At 45.7% G+C, this 17,307-nt stretch overlaps 1 long non-coding RNA gene across 2 annotated transcripts; it reads right to left on the bottom strand.

Moving 5' to 3' along the window:
- Positions 1 to 14,719: 14,719 nt before the first annotated feature.
- On the bottom strand, positions 14,720 to 16,436 carry LOC309855100. Of its 2 annotated transcripts, XR_014306620.1 has the most exons (4): positions 16,375 to 16,436; positions 16,124 to 16,274; positions 15,074 to 15,191; positions 14,720 to 14,993 (listed from the first exon to the last, which is right to left on the bottom strand). It is a non-coding gene; the product is annotated as an uncharacterized lncRNA (long non-coding RNA). The 2 variants fall into 2 exon arrangements; XR_014306619.1 differs by having other exon boundaries at positions 14,720 to 15,191.
- Between the last annotated feature and the right edge of the window lie 871 nt (positions 16,437 to 17,307).

The following is a 17,307-nucleotide window of genomic DNA, read 5'->3' as shown; positions in this document are numbered from 1 at the left end:
CTGCCAAGAAACGACAAACACAGAGCAGAAGTCATTACACTGGAAGCTTTAGGACGTCAGGGTCAACAACGTTCCCAGCAACGGGGAGGCCTGAGTGTACCACCATCTCTGCCTGCCCCATGACACCTAAAAAGGAAAAAAAAAAAAATGTATTCTGACAAAATACATATGACATACACTTTACCCCTTTAACCATTTTTTTAAAAGATTTTATTGTTATTTATTTATTTGACACACAGAGAAAGATCACAAGCAGGCAGAGAGAGAGAGGGGGAAGCAGGCTCCATGCCGAGCAGAGAGCCTGACACAGGACTCGATCCCAGGACCCTGAGATCACAACCCGAGCCGAAGGCAGAGGCCCAACCCAGTAAGCCACCCAGGCGTCCACCCCTTTAACCATTTTTAAGCATAGAGTTCAGTGGCAGTGAGTAGAAGTATACATTACCCGTTAAATCCAGAACATTACATCTTCCCAAACTGAACCTCTGTCCCCATTAAACACTCACTGCTCGCTTCCTCTTGCCCCCAGGCCCCGTGACCTCTATTCTACTCTCTGTCTCTACGAATATGACTATTCTAGTGTCTTGGAGGAGACGAATCACGCAATATTTGTCCTTCTGTGTCTGGCTCATTTCACTCATCTTCATGTTTTCAAGGTCCATCGATGTTGTAGCAGGTGTCGGAATTTCATTCCTTTTTCAGGATGAAGAAGATTCCACTGTATGTCCATACCACATTCATTCATTCATCGATGGACAACTGGATTGTTTCCACCTTTTTGCTTTTGTGACTAACGCTGCTATGAACATCAGAGGATAAGAGTCTGTTTTGAATCTCCGCTTTTCCTTGACTTAGTTGTAGTGATTTTTTTCCTAGAAACTTGCTCCTTTTTTTCTGCACATGAAAACTATTGGTAGGTTTCTCATAATCTTTTATTACTCTTGTCATCTCTGCAGCATTTATGGTTATGTCCCCTTCTAAAATCTTCATATTACTTGTGTCTTCTTTGTTCTATATCATCTTATCAGAGACTTACCAACTGCTACTCTTGCAAATAACTAATCGTATTAGAATCAGGTTCAGGTTTAGAGAAAACCTCCAAATAACAGTTGCTTAACCCATTCTCACTGCGATACATCCAGAAGGCTCAGTCTGGGGCTGGTCTGGCAATCCATGGCATTGGAGAACGAGGTTCCTTAGAGCCTGTTGCTCTTTCCTACAAAGGAAAAGTCACTGTCCAATACCTGAAGGTCCCCCTTCCATGGAGGATAGTGTCTGGAGCTCCAGACAGGAAGGTGGAGGAGGGAGAAGAAAAACATGCACACAGCATGTCTGCTCATATCAGAACAGTCATACCGCCAAGTGACTTGCAAAAGACTTTTTTGAAAACCAATTTCACTAGATATAGAATTCTAGATCGATCATTTTTTTCTTCCAGTGCTTTAAAGATGTTCCAGTGTCTTCTGGTTTGCATCACTTAATATGAGAAATCTGGAGAAATTCTAACCTTTGTTCTACATTTATTGTATCTTTTTATCTCTGAAATTAAAGATTTTTTTTTCATTATCACTGGTTTTCAGCAATTTGGTTATGATGAGTCTGGGTTTGGTTTTATTTTTATTCTGCTTGGGATTCTTTGAGTGTCTTAGCTCTGTCTATAACTACCTTTACAGCTTTCATTAAATGTGGAAAATGCAGGCGCCTGGGTGGCTCAGTGGGTTAAGCCGCTGCCTTTGGCTCAGGTCATGATCTCAGGGTCCTGGGATCCAGTCCCACATTGGGCTCTCTGCTCAGCAGGGAGCCTGCTTCCTCCTCTCTCTCTCTGCCTGCCTCTCTGCCTACTTGTGATCTCTCTCTGTCAAATAAATAAATAAAATCTTTTTTAAAAAATGTGGAAAACGCTTTGGCCATTAGCTCTTCAAATCTATTTTTTTTTAAAGATTTTATTTATTTATTTGAGAGAGAGAGCATGTGAGAGAGAAAGCACGAGAGGAGGGCAGGTCAGAAGGAGAAGCAGACTCACTGCTGAGCAGGGAGCCTGATGGGGAACTCGATCCTGGGATTCCAGAATCATGACCTGAGCAGAAGGCAGACGCTTAACTGACTGAGCCAACAGGCACCCTCTTCAAATCTACTTCATCCCTGTCCCTCCTCTTCCTGGGACTTCATTACACACAATCACACATATCCATGCTGCTCAACATTGTCCCACAGGTCAGAGAGGATCTGGTGGGGTTTTCTTCTTTTTTTCCTCTGTGCATTAGTGTGAATGATAAGTATCCATTACCATGCTTACGAGTTCACTGATCTGTTCTGCTGCAGATTCTAATCTCCTATTAATCGCATCTGGTGAAAGTTTCATTTCATACATTGAAATTTTCAGTGCCACAAGGAGCTTTTGGGGTTTTTTTACTATCTTACACTTTGCTCCACATTACATGATTTCCTTTAAGTCTTTGAGGATATTCACAGTGAGTGACTTAAAGTCCTTGTCTGTCAATCATTTCATCTCTGTCCTTTCTGACTCTGTTTCTATTGACTGATTCTGCTCCAGATTATGGGTCACATTTGATCACCTTGTCTCATGTCAAGTAATTTTTTATTGGATGCTGCACATTGTCAACTGTGCAGTTTTTCTTTAAAGATTTTATTTATTTATTTGACAGACAGAGATCACAAGCAGGCAGAGAAGCAGGCAGAGAGGGTGGGGGAAGCAGGGATGATGCGGGGCTCGATCCCAGGACCCTGGATCATGACCTGAGCTGAAGGCAGAGGCTTAACCCACTGAGCCACCCAGGTGTCCCCAACTGTGCACTGTTGAGTGCCAGAGTGTGCTGCCTTCTTTTCAAGAGTACCAGACTGTTCTAACAGGAAGTCAGGTTATTTGCAGATTAGGTTAATTCTCTGAAAGAATGTTTTTCAGCTTTGTTTGGACAGATCTTTAATAGCCTTTCCTGTAGAAATAGTTCAGCTCCACTGGTGATGCTGACCCTTCTGCGGTCTGTGAGGTGCCTGTGCTCGGTGACAACTCTCCACTCTAGCTGTTTGGAGCTTGGGTATTACCCAGGTCCTGTTCAGTTTCCAGTTCTCCAGATGGCCTCTGACCAGCTTCACGGATTTCCCCCTGTGTATTTGTGGCTTAGTATTTGTAACAGTCTCCAGATTCTCAGAAGTCTTTCTCTGCATAGGATCTTCCTCTCTGGGGTTCTGCCCTGCAAATCTCACCTGCTTCAGGCTCTCCAAATGCCTGTATCTCTCTCCTCAACTCAGCAAGATTGCCATGCTCTGCTCGCGGTCTCCCTATTGGGCTACTTGGCTATTCCAGAAATGCAGGGCTGGTTTAATATTAGAAAATGTATTAATGCAGTTAACCACATTGCCATACTAAAGGAGGCATGATGATCTCAGTAGGCAGAAGAAAAAAATCAACGAAATCAGGAAATTCAATAACTGTCTGTTTTTAAAAATTTCAGCAAACTAGGAGTAGAAACTTCCTTAGCCTAATAAAAAAGTACCTACTCCCCACCCCCACAAAAAGAACTATAACTATAGCCAACCTAATAGTTTTAAATACATAGCTGCAGCTGTAAATAGGGTGATCAGGTCTCACTGAGAAGGACACATCTGGGCAGAGATTTGGAGGATGTGAGAGAGGGAACCATGTGGATATCTGGAAAACAGTGTCAGAGGCAGAGGGAACAATCAAGGCAGCAGGAACAGTGTAGAGAGCACCTGCTGTGCTCCAGGAACAGGAAGGAGGCCCATGCGTCCGAAGTGCAAAAGGCAGAGAGAGTGGCAGACCAATTCGGAGAAGCAATGGAGGTCACATGCCACTGAAGGTCTTGAGGTTTTACTCTGAGTGGGATGAGGATCTGGAGAATGAAGAGAAGAATGGAGAAGAGTGACATGACTTGTCTTAAATCAGTAGAAAAGATCTCTCTGCACATTGTGCTGAACATCAAGCGTAAGAAGGCAGGGCAAAGGCAGGAGAACCAGCGAGGAGGCTGCTTCAGGAGCCCACGTGGGAGATGACAGTGGCTTGGTCTAACACATATCAGTGAGGGCAGTTAACAGCGGTGACACAACGCATATGTTATCAAAGAGGAGCCAGCAGGTTTGCTCATAGATCTGATGAGGAACGTGAAACTAACCAGAGTCAAGATGACTCCAAGGTCATCAGTCTTGAGCAGCTGGAAGGACAGGAGGATGGAGAAGACACACCTAAAGAGGGGTTCTATCCTGGTTGCTTCTGTGTACCCATAGGAGAGAGTGGCTAGGAACACTTAAAAACCCTCCACCCGGGGCACCTGGGTGACTCAGTGGTTAAGCCTCTGCCTTTGGCTCAGGTCATGATCTCAGGGTCCTAGGATGGAGCCTCCCAACCGGCTCTCTGCTCAACAGGGAGCCAGCTTCCCCCTCTTCCCCCTCCTGCCTCTCTGCCTACTTGTGATCTCTGTTTGTCAAATAAATAAATAAAATCTTTCAAAAAAGAAAAAAAAAAAACAACCCTCCACTCGGCCACAGAACATCGTTGTGTCTGTGTGATTAGCTCCTGGGGCAGCTCTTTGATTTGCACTGATCCAAAGCCAACTGGGACCCCGCAGGCAGCCTCTTCCCTTGTGTCAGCGGCTACGGCTGCTCACACTTCAGACCACTAGCGAGAGTGGGGGAGAGAGGACTACCCCATGAGGTTTCCTCCGTGAAAGAGGATTTAGGCTTAGGCTTTTGTCCTCTAATTCACAACACCGATTTGATAACGTCTTATTTTAGAGATCCTTTGGAGTCACGGAATAACCACAGAATGCACAGGCTACTTTAAAATTGTTTATCAGATTGTGGTGTCCAAAGTCCAGCAGTCAATTCATTATGTTGGCTTGACTCCCAAAAGTATTCAATGAATATTTTACAGAGTCCCTACTATGTGCCTCCATATGGAGAACCAAGTTAAAGCTTCATCGTAACACCAATCTGCTCACTGTGTGATTATCAACATTTTCTTACTTAATGCAACATCAAAATATCATCCTTTTGGGGCACCTGGGTGGCTCAGTGGTTTAAGCCTTTGCTTCGGCTCAGGTCATGATCCTAGCTAGGGTCCTGGGATCAAGCCCTGCATCAGGCTCTCTGCTCAGCAGGGAGCCTGCTTCCTCCTCACTCTGTCTGTCTGCTTCTCTGCCTGCTTGTGATCTCTGTCTGTCAAATAAATAAATAAAATCTTTTTTTAAAAATCATACTTTTATTTTAAAATGGGTATCTTTTTATATTTTTATCCAAATGTTGCCCAAAAACCCCTCATGTTCCTCTATTCACTATAGTTGGAGGCTTCGTGTCTGCTCGTCAATAAGCCATTTACAGATTTTTCTCGAAGACCCATGACCAAGGCATGGAGCTACATTCGTCATGATACACATAGACTTTGAAAAAAAAAAATGAATGACCGGGTTGGGGGGGGGGACAGTATTTAATTAATTAATTTAATTCTATCAAGGCCAACAGAAAATTCACTTGGACTCAGTTTTCTTCTTTCCTTTTACCATGTAATCAGACTGTGTTTTCAAGAAACATTCCCCTCGGGGCTCCTGGGTGGCTCAGTGGGTTAAGCCTCTGCTTTCAGCTCAGGCCATGATCTCAGGGTCCTGGGATCCAGCCCCGCATCAGGCTCTCTGCTCATCCGGGAGCCTGCTTCCTTCTCTCACTCTGTCTGCCTCTCTGCTTACTTGTGATCTCTGTCAAATAAATAAATAAAATCTTAAAAAAAAAAAGAAAAAGAAACATTCCCCTCCTCTGTTAATCTGTGTTGAAGAAGAGGAAAATAATACTTGAGATCAATTCTGACTTTTCGGTCTAGGAAACTCCCTTCCCAGCAGCAGGTACCTGTTTGCAGTGAACCTGGAAAGCACACGCACAAAAAAAGTGGAACCCATGGGTGGAAAAAGGTGACACAGACCCCTCTGTGTGCACAGTCTCTTCCAAAACCAAGTGTTGGCGTATCACTGTATAGTCCCAGACTCACCCTCCCCTCCCTGCAAGGGGAAGGGCAGAGCCCGGAAACACACAAAGAGACGCTCCACATCACTCCTCGTCAGAGAAACGCAAATCAAAACCGCAGCAAGATGTCACCTCACACCAGTCAGAATGGCTATCATCAAAAAGATAAGAGAGAACAAGTGCTGGCGAGGATGTGGCGGAAAGGGAACCCTTGGGCAGGGTTGGTGGGATTGTGAACAGGCATAGGCACTGCGAAAAATAGCAGAGAGGTTCCTCAAAAAATTAAAAATAGAGCCACCATACCACCCAGTAATTCACTTCTGGGTATTTACCCAAAGAAGACAAAGCACTCATTCAAAAAGAGAGATGTGCCCCTCTGTTAACTGCAGCATTATTTGTAAAAGAGTCAAGACAACGGAAACAGGGGCGCCTGGGTGGCTCAGTGGTTTGGGCTGCTGCCTTCGGCTCAGGTCATGATCTCAGGGTCTTGGGATCAAGCCCCGCATCGGGCTCTCTGCTCCACAGGAAGCCTGCTTCCCTCTCTCTCTCTCTCTCTCTGCCTGCCTCTCTGCCTACTTGTGATCTCTGTCTGTCAAATAAATAAATAAAATCTTTAAAAAAAAAAAAAAAGACAACGGAAACAACCTAAGTATCCATCAACAGAGGAGCCGATAAGAAGATATCTCACACACACACACACACACACACACACACAATAGAATACATTCAACCATAAAAAACAAGATCTTGCCGTTCACAACAATGTGGATGGACCTTGAGGGTATTCTGCTAAGTGAAATAAGTCAGGCAGAAAACAACAAATACCACAGGATTGTGCTTATATGTGGAATCCAAACAAAACAAAGCAGACGAACACTCAGAACGGAAGCAGACTCCTAAGTACAGAGAACAAACTAGCGTTTGCCAGAGGGGATGGGGTTGGGGGATGAGTGACATAGGCAAAGGGGATGAAGAGGGACAGACTTCCAATTAAAAAATAAATACGTCGGGGCGAGCCCCACGTCCGGCTTCCTGCCCTGCGGGGAGCCTGCTTCTCCCTCTACCCCTCCCCTCTGCTCATAATCTCTTTCATGCTCTCTTGCTCTCTCAAATAAATTAAGGTTTTAAATAAATAAATAATGCATCACAGGGATGAAAACTATACAGGAGAAAAGGAGGGGGAGAATCAGCAGAACATCCCCAAAATCTAGGCCTATGCAAACCTGAATGTTGGCACCTTTTCCTTCAGGGTATCCGTCCCCCTCAGCGAGTCCAGCGCTCCTTGACCGGACACAGACTGTGGGGTCCAGAAGATAGGACACAAGACCAGAGATTGAACCCAGTTGAATGCAATTTGCCAGCTGGGTGACTTGGACAAGTCATCATTTACGTCTCTGGGTCTCAAATCTTCTCCTGCAACATGAGGCTATTCTAATATTGCCTTTGTCCATCCCAGGGAGGTTCGTGAGACCCAAGTAAGAAAACCAAACAGGGAATTGCTTTGTGTGCAATGATGAAATGCAGGCTGGAAAAATGTAGTGTGTTATGCTATCACGGTTAGTCTTAGTCCTGCCACTGAAGGTGTGACCTTGGGAAAGTTACTAGGTTGTCTAAGCTTCCACATCTGTAAGGCAGGGAAAATATGGCCTACCTCAGATGATTAAAATAGAGATTAAATAGATAAAACAGACACTTGGCTTTCCCAAGCCCAGGGGAGGGCTTCTCCTCCTAAATAAGAAGATAAGGAGTTGCTAAAGGAAAGCTCTGCATCCTGCCACCCTTTCTCCTTCCTTCTTCCTGTCTGGAACATAAGTATGAGGCCTGGAGGTGCAGCAGCCATCTTGCAACCATGAGTCAAGAGGCTTTAGAATAAAGGCTTCTGCTAAGGATGGAAGAACAGAAAGTGGAAAGAAGCCAAGTTTCTGGTGATCCCTGATACTAGTCCCAGGACATTTCCTCTGAACTTTCTGCTACAGAAGAGAAAAATTGCTTTTTATTGGCACCAGCCTGTAAAGTAGGGCTTTCTGTTGTTTATATCCACTATACATCTCAAACAGATACACTGTCTAAATTTTTTAAAAGATTATATTATTTATTTCGAGAAAGAGAACATGCAAGCAGGTTTGCGGGGCCAGGGGGCAGGGAGAGATGGAAGGAGAGAGAGGGAAGTGGACTCTCCACTGATCGCAGAGCCTGATGCAGGGCACAACCCTGAGATCATGACTCAAGCTGAAATCAAGAGTCTGACGCTCAACCGACAGAGCCACCCAGGCTCCTCTGTCTTAACTTACATTAAGTCTGGTCTCTACAGAGCACAGGTATGGGACAGGGCCTTGGCATGCGGCTTTTACCGTGTTGGCTGAGACAGCTAAAATAAATAAAGTTTGAAATTGAAGTTTAAGGACTGGATGAAAAATGTTAACCATGAGAATTCTGAGAAATTTGAGAAGCCTCATACATTTCACAGATGATGAAAATTGCTGTGTTATTGTTAAAATAAAGAAGCTCATAAGTCAAAAAGTACCTCTTGCAAATACTTTTCTTTCTTTTTTTTTTTTAAGATTTTATTTATTTATTTGACAGAGAGAGATCACAAGTAGATGGAGAGGCAGGCAGAGAGAGAGAGGGAAGCAGGCTCCCTGCCGAGCAGAGAGCCCGATGTGGGACTCGATCCCAGGACCCTGAGATCATGACCTGAGCCAAAGGCAGCGGCTTAACCCACTGAGCCACCCAGGCGCCCCGCAAATACTTTTCTTAAAAGTAAATGAATATAGGAGTACCTGGGTAGCTCAGTCATTAAACATCTGCCTTCAGCTAAATTCATATCCCAGGGTCCTGGAATTGAGTCCTGCATTGGGCTCCCTGCTCAGTGGGGAGTCTGCTTCTCCCTCTCCAGCTCGACCCTGCTTGTGTTCCCTCTCTCACTATCTCTCTCCGTCAAATAAATAAACAAAATCTTGAGGGTGCCTGGGTGGCTCAGTGGGTTGAGGCCTCTGCCTTCGGCTCAGGTCATGATCTCAGGGTCCTGGGATCAAGCCCCACATAGGGCTCTCTGCTCAGCGAGGAGCCTGCTTCCTCCTCTTTCTCTCTCTGCCTGCCTCTCTGCCTACTTGTGATCACTGTCAAATAAATAAATAAATAAATCTTTAAAATAAATAAATAACATCTTGAAAAAAATTAAAAAGTAAATGAATAGAACAAAAGGAGTACAAGACTCTCACCATGAAAATTACAAAACACGACAAACCAGAAAGTAGATTAGTGGTTCCCAGGCTGGGGCTTGAGGTGGCTGGGGGTTAAGGCTAAGGGATGGGCACTACTTTGGGGGCTGATGAAAATGTTCTGGGAAGATGGTGGAGATGCCCAGACAACTTTGTGAATATAAGCGCCACCCCCAGAAATGTGCACTTTAAAAGGGTGAGTTTTGTGGAATGTAAATTATATCTCAGTAACAAAGAGTGGGAAAAAAAAAATGAACAAGAGTTAAGGAAACTAACTAGCTACTGAGAGCCCTTTCAGACTTCCATCTGAGTGCAATCATTGACCCCTTAGCCCAAAGACACGTCCATGGAAATTTCCACTGGGGATAAACTGAAAATTCCGCTCATATTGCCTCCTCTTTGGCAATGTTCCAGGCATCTTCTCTCAGTGGTTATGTTCACATAGCTCATAAAGCAGTGAAATTAAAAAAAGAAGAAAAAAAACCTCCATTTGCAACCATCTAGTTTGCAATACCAACACAGAGAAAGCAATCAGGTCCTTTCAACGACTTGCAGTGTTGGTCCTCTTCAACTCAGTACCTATGATTTTCCGGGTGGCAAATACGAAGGTTGTGGTCTGTTAATAGTATTGCGGTCTGTTGTTTATACTTATAATTAAAGGGAGTACAATATATCCATTATGAGCTGATAAAGATGTAATTTTTCCCATTCAAAAAACCTCCATAAAGATGGATACATTTAGGGGCACCTGGGTGGCCTGGTCAGTTAAGTGCCCAATTTTGATCTCAGTTCAGGTCTTGATCTCAGGGTCATGAGTTGAAGCTGCATGTCGGGTTCTGCACTGCATGTGGAGCCTACTTAAAAAAAAAAAAAAAAAAGATGGATAGATACAAATACTTTGTGTGGTCCCTGGAATACAGCAGGTGCTCAATAAATGTTGGCTACTATAGCTATTAGCAGAGGCCAGTAGACATGCTACAGAATTCAGAAGCCTCCCATTACTGTGTCCTCCCGAGGTCCCCAGGTCTGGCTAACCCCCCATTCAGCCTTCCACAGTCAGAACAGATGGCGACATAAGGTCCTGCAACTGGCTCAGGCTGAGTGATCAGTGGCTAGTCGGGCCTCAGTGTGTCCCCTCCACCGTCTGTTCTCAGACGAATCATTTCTTCAGGCTCAATCCCACCCATGTGATCCATTCTTGCTGCCATGTCGGTGTGTGAATGCATGAACTTTCATCCATGGAAACGACCCTGTTGCCACCCAAACTTTCTCTAGGAAGGAGGAGGGATGGGTCCGTGTGGAGACAGTTTGGTCTCCATGGCATCAAAGCAAACTGCCCCCCCAACACACACCAAGGAACTGGAATTCTGACCTGGACCCCAACACATTAGCTAACCACAGAGCCAACCTCGGGCTCCCACAGCCTCAGTACAGTCCCCTGCCCCCGCCGAGACACCCGCGGTCTCCAACCACACCCCCGACCCTGGGCCCCAGGCTCCCAGCTATCCTCTGATATAGAGGCTGGGTTTGGGGGACCCAGGGTGCCAGACAAGCAGGATGTCCTTGCCACTGCCCAGAGCCAAAACACCTTCCTCAAAAAGCAAAGACGTGAAACCTATAAACAATCAAAACTTGTTTCCAGACCGTCAGAGTTCTCCCGCCCTGACCCATCTATCGTGCATGTACATGTACAGACACAGAAGACAGAGAGCTATAGAGACAGATACAGATACCCAGAAAAGAGATGCACAGATATGGTCTCTGAAACACTGCTCACATTTTCTGGTTTCACCTCGTCAACCTGGGAAGAAGTATTTTACTGATGAGAAAAACCAAGATTTACAGAGATTCTTTTACACTTAGCTAAGGTTGCCAGCTGCCAGGAGATGAAGGGGAGCCCGGCGCCAGATTGGAGGACCCGAGACACTGTGATGTACTCTTTCCATCTCATTTTCACTGGGCACCAAGAGCCCCACCTGAGCCCCACGGGCTTTCCTGCCATTTCTCAGACTCGGTTGCCCACGGCATGGCCCAGCTGCCCCCCCCCCACTGCATCCCGCTCCTCACCTTCCAAGACTACTCTTCCCCAACTGGCTCCAGCTCACGGTCTGCCTCCTCCCGATCCTGCCTCCAACACCAGGAGTACTCACCAGTTCTTCCTCAGTTCTCCCTGCCCGAGCAAAGGCTTTGCTCAATGGAGTCAGGGCTTTTTGACTTCACCCCCAGAATCCAACTCTGGAAGAGTAAGGGTGGGATGGAATCTCTGAATCCTCAGGCTTGGCTCAGGAGCTTGGACAGAGCCAGCGGGCAAGGGGTACAAGCTGCATAACTGAGCAAAGCAAGTGATATTTTCACATCTTGCGATGGTAATTCATGGTATTATCCTTTGAATAATCATTGATTCATGCTGCAGATCTAAAAATGAGGACACTGGCTGGATTACATGCCTATTGTTTTTGTACTGTGGTAAAATACACATAAAATTTACCATGTTTAAGTTCTAAGGCATGAAGCATATTCCCAGTGTCACGCAACCATCACCACCATCGACCTCTGGAACTCTGCCTCCATTAAACACTAACTCCGTGCGTCCCCTCCACCAGCCTCTGGCAGACACCATTCTACAGTCTGTCCCCACGAATCTGACTGTCCCACCAGCCTCCCTCCCATAAGTGAAATCACACAGTATTCGCCCTTCTAAGTTTGACTCACTGCACTTCGTGTAACGTCTTCAAGGTTCACCCGCATTGCAGCACGTGTCAGAATCACGTGGTTTTCACCTTTTTTTTGGAATCTTGATACCCAGTGCGGAGCTCAAACTCCTGATCCCGAGATCAAGAGTAGAACCGCCTTTCGACTGAGCCAGCCCAGCGCCCCAGCATCACACAATTTTTAGCAGACATTCACTCGGTCATCAGAAAATATTGAAAACCTCCTGTTGCAAGCAGGGCCAGTACTCAGTGTTCAAGCTAAAACAAAGCAAAAAAGGTAAATGATAGAGTCTCTGCTCCGAGGTGTCAGACCACTAATCTCATTTTGAAAGGGTCCAGTGTGCTGCTAAATGAGACAGGGGACACAGCCAGCCTTCCTCTCCACCCTCGAGAACGGCTTTCTATGTGCCAGCCTGCAGACTGCAGACTACTTCCCAGGTGAATCTATTGATTCCAGAAGACAATTTAAAAATGGAATTGGCTAATGGGAGGAATTTCAGGCCACACTGGGGTAATGAGCAAACAAATGACAAAGAAAGTCGGGTATCCACTCGTCAGGTCGTACTTGGGGACAGCATTGCGTGGACGCTTCATCTATGGCTCTTTCCAGAAATCCTAAGAAATCCTAAATTGCCAAGACTCTCCATACAGTAAGACCAGTCCCTCAGCACCAGCCATCTCTGGTGAACCTGCTGAGAAGCCACCAAGAAGGCCTCAGATGGACTAGAGACCCGAGTTCCACAAGGTGGCGGGAAGTAGAGTTAGGGAGGTGGCATTGACTGAGCTCTTAATCAAGCCAAGCAACACGCTAAGCGCTTCCACACACAGTAGCCCATCGAATAATGTCAACAACGAAGTCCAAGAGACACCATTGCCTCATGTGTACAGAGGCAGAAACACCGGCTCAGGTGAGCGAACAGACAGCCCAAGGTCACACAGCTAATTCGTGTCAGAACCGGGCAAACAAATTCAGGCCTGTCAACCCCAATGCTCTTTTCTTTCGCCCATGATGCCTCTTGTTCCGTGACGGGGTGATTCCGTGACATGTTCCTCATCTCCAGCCCCGCCCCGCACTGCTCCTCCCCTGAAGACCCCAGACATACATTTCAGGAAATGCCTCAGAGGTGGGACCAGCCGAAAGCACAAGGAAAGCTGTTATCCTCCACCCCACAGGAACCACAATGGGGGCTGGAGGGGGTCCCTCCAAAGAGGTCCATCTGGAAAGGACAAGACTTCTACAAGCCCTTAAATGAGAAAGGAGCAAATGCCTACAGCACCAACAGCTTAAGCACGGGCAGGGCTTCTGACTGAAACGAAGAACACTCAGGCAGCTTTTCTAATTAATGATGGCTGAGTCATGCAAAGAAGGAAAAGTTGGCTCCAAACTGATTCTGAGAGAAGGGTGCCCTCTGTGAAGGGCCTGAGTAGGCGTCTCCTGCAGCCGTATCCCCCACTCTCTCCTCCAACACTGATGCCACACCTTCTGGCACTTTCTTGTGGATAGAGGTTGGAAAAGCAGGAGGCCTAGCCCAACAGGTTTGGGAGAGCTCACTCTGGGCCAACCAAATGACTGGTGGGGAAGACACCTCTACATGGTGAGTAGATCATGGCTGGTCTTGTGCACCAGCCACAGGATGACCTGAGGGCCAGTGGCAGGTCCCAGCCACCTCCCCACGTGGGTGTCACTGCCTCTGAGATTTTAACTCTAAAAATGTCTTTCTCAGAAAGCTGTCATCAGCTTCAGAACAATCACAAAGTCACTGTCACTCCAATCAAAATCCCAGTCTGGGACTTGACATAATTCACTCCAGATTCATATGGAAGAGCAGAGGCTGAAGAATCTCTAAGAAAAACTTGAAGAAGAACGAAGTGGGAAAACTTCACACTCCTTCTTTTTTTTTTTTTTTTTAAGATTTTATTTATTTGAAAGAGGTAGAGCCAGGAAGACAGCAGAGTGGCAGAGGGAGAGGGAGGAGCAGACTCCCCACTGAGCAGGGAGCCCAATGCAGGGCTCAATCCCAGGACCCTGGGATCATGACCTGAGCCAAAGGTAGGCTCTTCACCGACTGAGCCACCCAGGCGCCCCGACTTTACATCCTGATACGAGAATTCATTGTAACACTCTAATGATTAAGACAGCATTGTTCTAACAGCACAGGGATAGACAACACAGCAATAAACAGACTAGAGAACTCAAAAACCCATTCAAATACAGAAACTTGAGAAGTATCAGAAGCAGCAACACATATTGGGAGAAACGTGGACTATTCCATAAGTTGTGTTGGAGTTAAACAAAAAGTCTTTCTTTGGGTTCCTTTCCCCGGGAGAAGTCTTCTGGGGAGGAGAACATTAATCAACTCCTGGTAAAGTGTTAGGCATAGAATCAGACGGACCTTGAAAGTCACGGGATCCTGCCCAGGGCAGGAATCTCTGACAGTATCTGCTTTTATATCCCAGGGATGTAAAAATCGTAATCAGGCAAGGAAGGCCATCCCACGGCTGTAAAGCTCCTATAGAGTTCTTTATATTAAGCAAAACATTTTCCCAAAACTTCTTCCCCTCCCCATATAGCACAGGGATAAATGTGTTTCCTCAAGGCTGCCAAGCGAGGCCCCGAGCATCTCCCAAGGCCTCCAGTTCTCTCAGTCATGCTGGGGGCAGGACATTCAATGCACATGCCCCCCCCCCCAGGATGCCTCTGATGCACCCATTCTGAATGATGCCTGTGTATGATATTTGTACATACACACACACACACACACACACACACACACACCCCACCACCATAACAGAGGGAAAAGTAAAAGGCTCCAAAGTAAGGTAACAATGGACCCGAAGGGGGTCTCAGATGTGTTAGGTGGGTGTTCCTGGCCATCCGGTAGACCCCCAGGCAGCAGGCGCTCTGCCATCAAAGTCATTCATTCAGTTCCCCTCTCAGACTCTGCTTCTTCCCATCCATTTTCTCCTCTTCCAAGTGTGCGGTTGATTTCGCCACATTTCCCAGTCACTATGGCATGGGTCCCCAAGCTGGGCCCTTGTGGAGGTTGCTGGCCGCTGTAGCTCAGGGAACAGCCTAAGGAGGGTGGTCGGAAGTTGGGGGCACTACAGTTTCTCTTGGGAGGGAACAAGGGGCTGGATCAGCCTGGGCCTTACCTTCGTAGTATAGCTGGTGTCCAAAAGGGAGGACTAAAAAGGTGTTCTTTTGGTTCATGGAGGGAATAAGAGAACACAGACTTCTTGGTTGTCATGTCCCCAGAGAATCAGCTTGATTCTGAAATCCAGATGGAGGGACTCAGTGAGAATCACTGTGTGACCAGCTGCTTCTTGCTAGTGATCACTCGGGGCTCTGAATGGGGTCCTGAATCAACCCCAAACATCAGCTCCACCACCTGTCCACGTACCACCCTTTCATCCCTCTGGGGCTTCCAATTTCCTGTATTAAAATAAAAATTCCACTTAGGAATAAATTTAACCAAAGACATACCAGACGTCTATGCTAAAGGCTACTAAACAAAATAAAAAGAAGACCTAAATAAATGAAGAGGTATACCATGTTCACAGATTGTAGGACTCAAAATTGCTAAGACATCAGTTCCCTCCTGAATGATCTACAGATTCAATGTAATCCCAATCAAAATTCCAGGAAGGCTTTCTTTTCAGAAATTACCATGCAATTAAATGGAAGTTTAAGTAGTCAATGTAAGTAGAAATGAAACAGATGAGAACAACCAAAATAATCTTAAGAAAAACAAGGCTGAAGGGCTTACAGTAGCTGATTTTAAGATTTACTATAAACAATAATAATCAAGACAGTTTGGCATTAACATTAGAGTGGAACAGCAAACAGAGTCCAGAAATAGACCTACATATATGATCAACTGATTTTCAACAAAAGAACCAAGATATTCAATGGGGAAAGACAAATACCTTCAACACTTTTGGACAGACATAGAAATAATTGTCTATCTAAAAGGGAAAAAAATGTGAACCACAACTCTATATATCACACCAGGAACAAGCTGAAATGGATCCTAGACCTAAATGAAATATGGTGTCGTTAAAAAAAAAAAAAAAAAAAGGAAAAAATATCTCCATGACCTTGAGGTAGGCAAATATTGCTTAGGCAAAACACAAAAAGCTCTAACTGTAAAAAAAAAAAAAAAAAAAAAAAAAAAAAAAAAAAAAAATTACAACTAAGCGCACCTGGGTGGCGTGGCTGTTTAAGCATCTGCCTTCAGCTTACTACATGATCTCAGGGTCCTGGGATCAAGCCCCGTGTCCAGCTCCCTGCTCAGTGGGGAGTCTGCTTCTCCTTCTTCCTCTGCCTGCTGCTCCCCTTCCTTGTGCTCTTTCTCTCTCTGTCAAATAAATTAAATCTTTGAAAAAAAAAGAAAGAAAGAAACGAAAAGGGTAAACATATGTCCATGGGAAGACTTTTACAAGAATATCCATACCAGCTTTATACATAACAGCCCGAACTTGGAAACAGCCCAGATGTCCATCTGTAAGAAAGTGCGGTAAAGTCATTCATTCTACTCAGGGCAGGGTGGGAAAGACACAAACTACCGTCATAACAACATGAGCAAACCTCGAAAACATTATGCCTGCTGGAGGAAGCCGTGGACAAGGAACACCTGATACATGACTGGAATCAGAGAGCTCCCCGAGCAGACACAGTTCATCTTAGGCTGGAAAGAGAAGCCACCATGGCTGCTTCCAGGGGTGGGGCGGGACAGACTGGGAGGCGGTGTCAAGGTCTTTCTGGGGTGATGGGAACCTTCCCCATCCTTTTATAAAATAACAGTTTTATTGAAATATATTTCATATGCCATAAAGTTCACCTTTTTAATCGGTACAGTGCAGTGGGTTTTTGTATATTCATAGTCACGCAACTATCGCCACCGTCTAGCTCCAGAAGAAACCAGACACCCACCAGCTCACTCCCCACCCCCAGCTGAGCCCTAGAGAGACCATTTCACACCATTCTGCCAACCACCCATCTGCTTTCTGCCTCTATACGTCAGCTGATTCTGGGCATTGCACAGAAATGGATTGAGGTACTCTGAGGTCTTTCATGTTTGGTTTCTTTCACTCAGTGTCATGCTTTCGAAGTTCATCCAGGGGCGCCTGAGGGCTGCAGTCGGTTGAGCGTCCAACTCTTGGTTCCGGCTCAGGTCATGATCTCAGGGTTATGAGATGGAGCTCCATGTGGGGCTCCATGCTAAGCATGGAGACTGCTGGGAACTGTCTCTCCCTCTGCCCCTGCCTCATGAGCTCTCCCTCTCTCTGAAGTTAATAAATAAATATTTTTTTAAAAAAATTTTTTTAAAGGCCCCAGAAAAAAAAGAAGAAAGAAAGAATACAAGAAGAAAAGAAGGAATGGGGGT

This window comes from Mustela nivalis, assembly GCF_964662115.1.
Source record: "Mustela nivalis genome assembly, chromosome: 19".
Taxonomy (NCBI): Eukaryota; Metazoa; Chordata; class Mammalia; order Carnivora; family Mustelidae; genus Mustela; species Mustela nivalis.
This window is presented reverse-complemented; position numbering and strand designations above follow the sequence as displayed.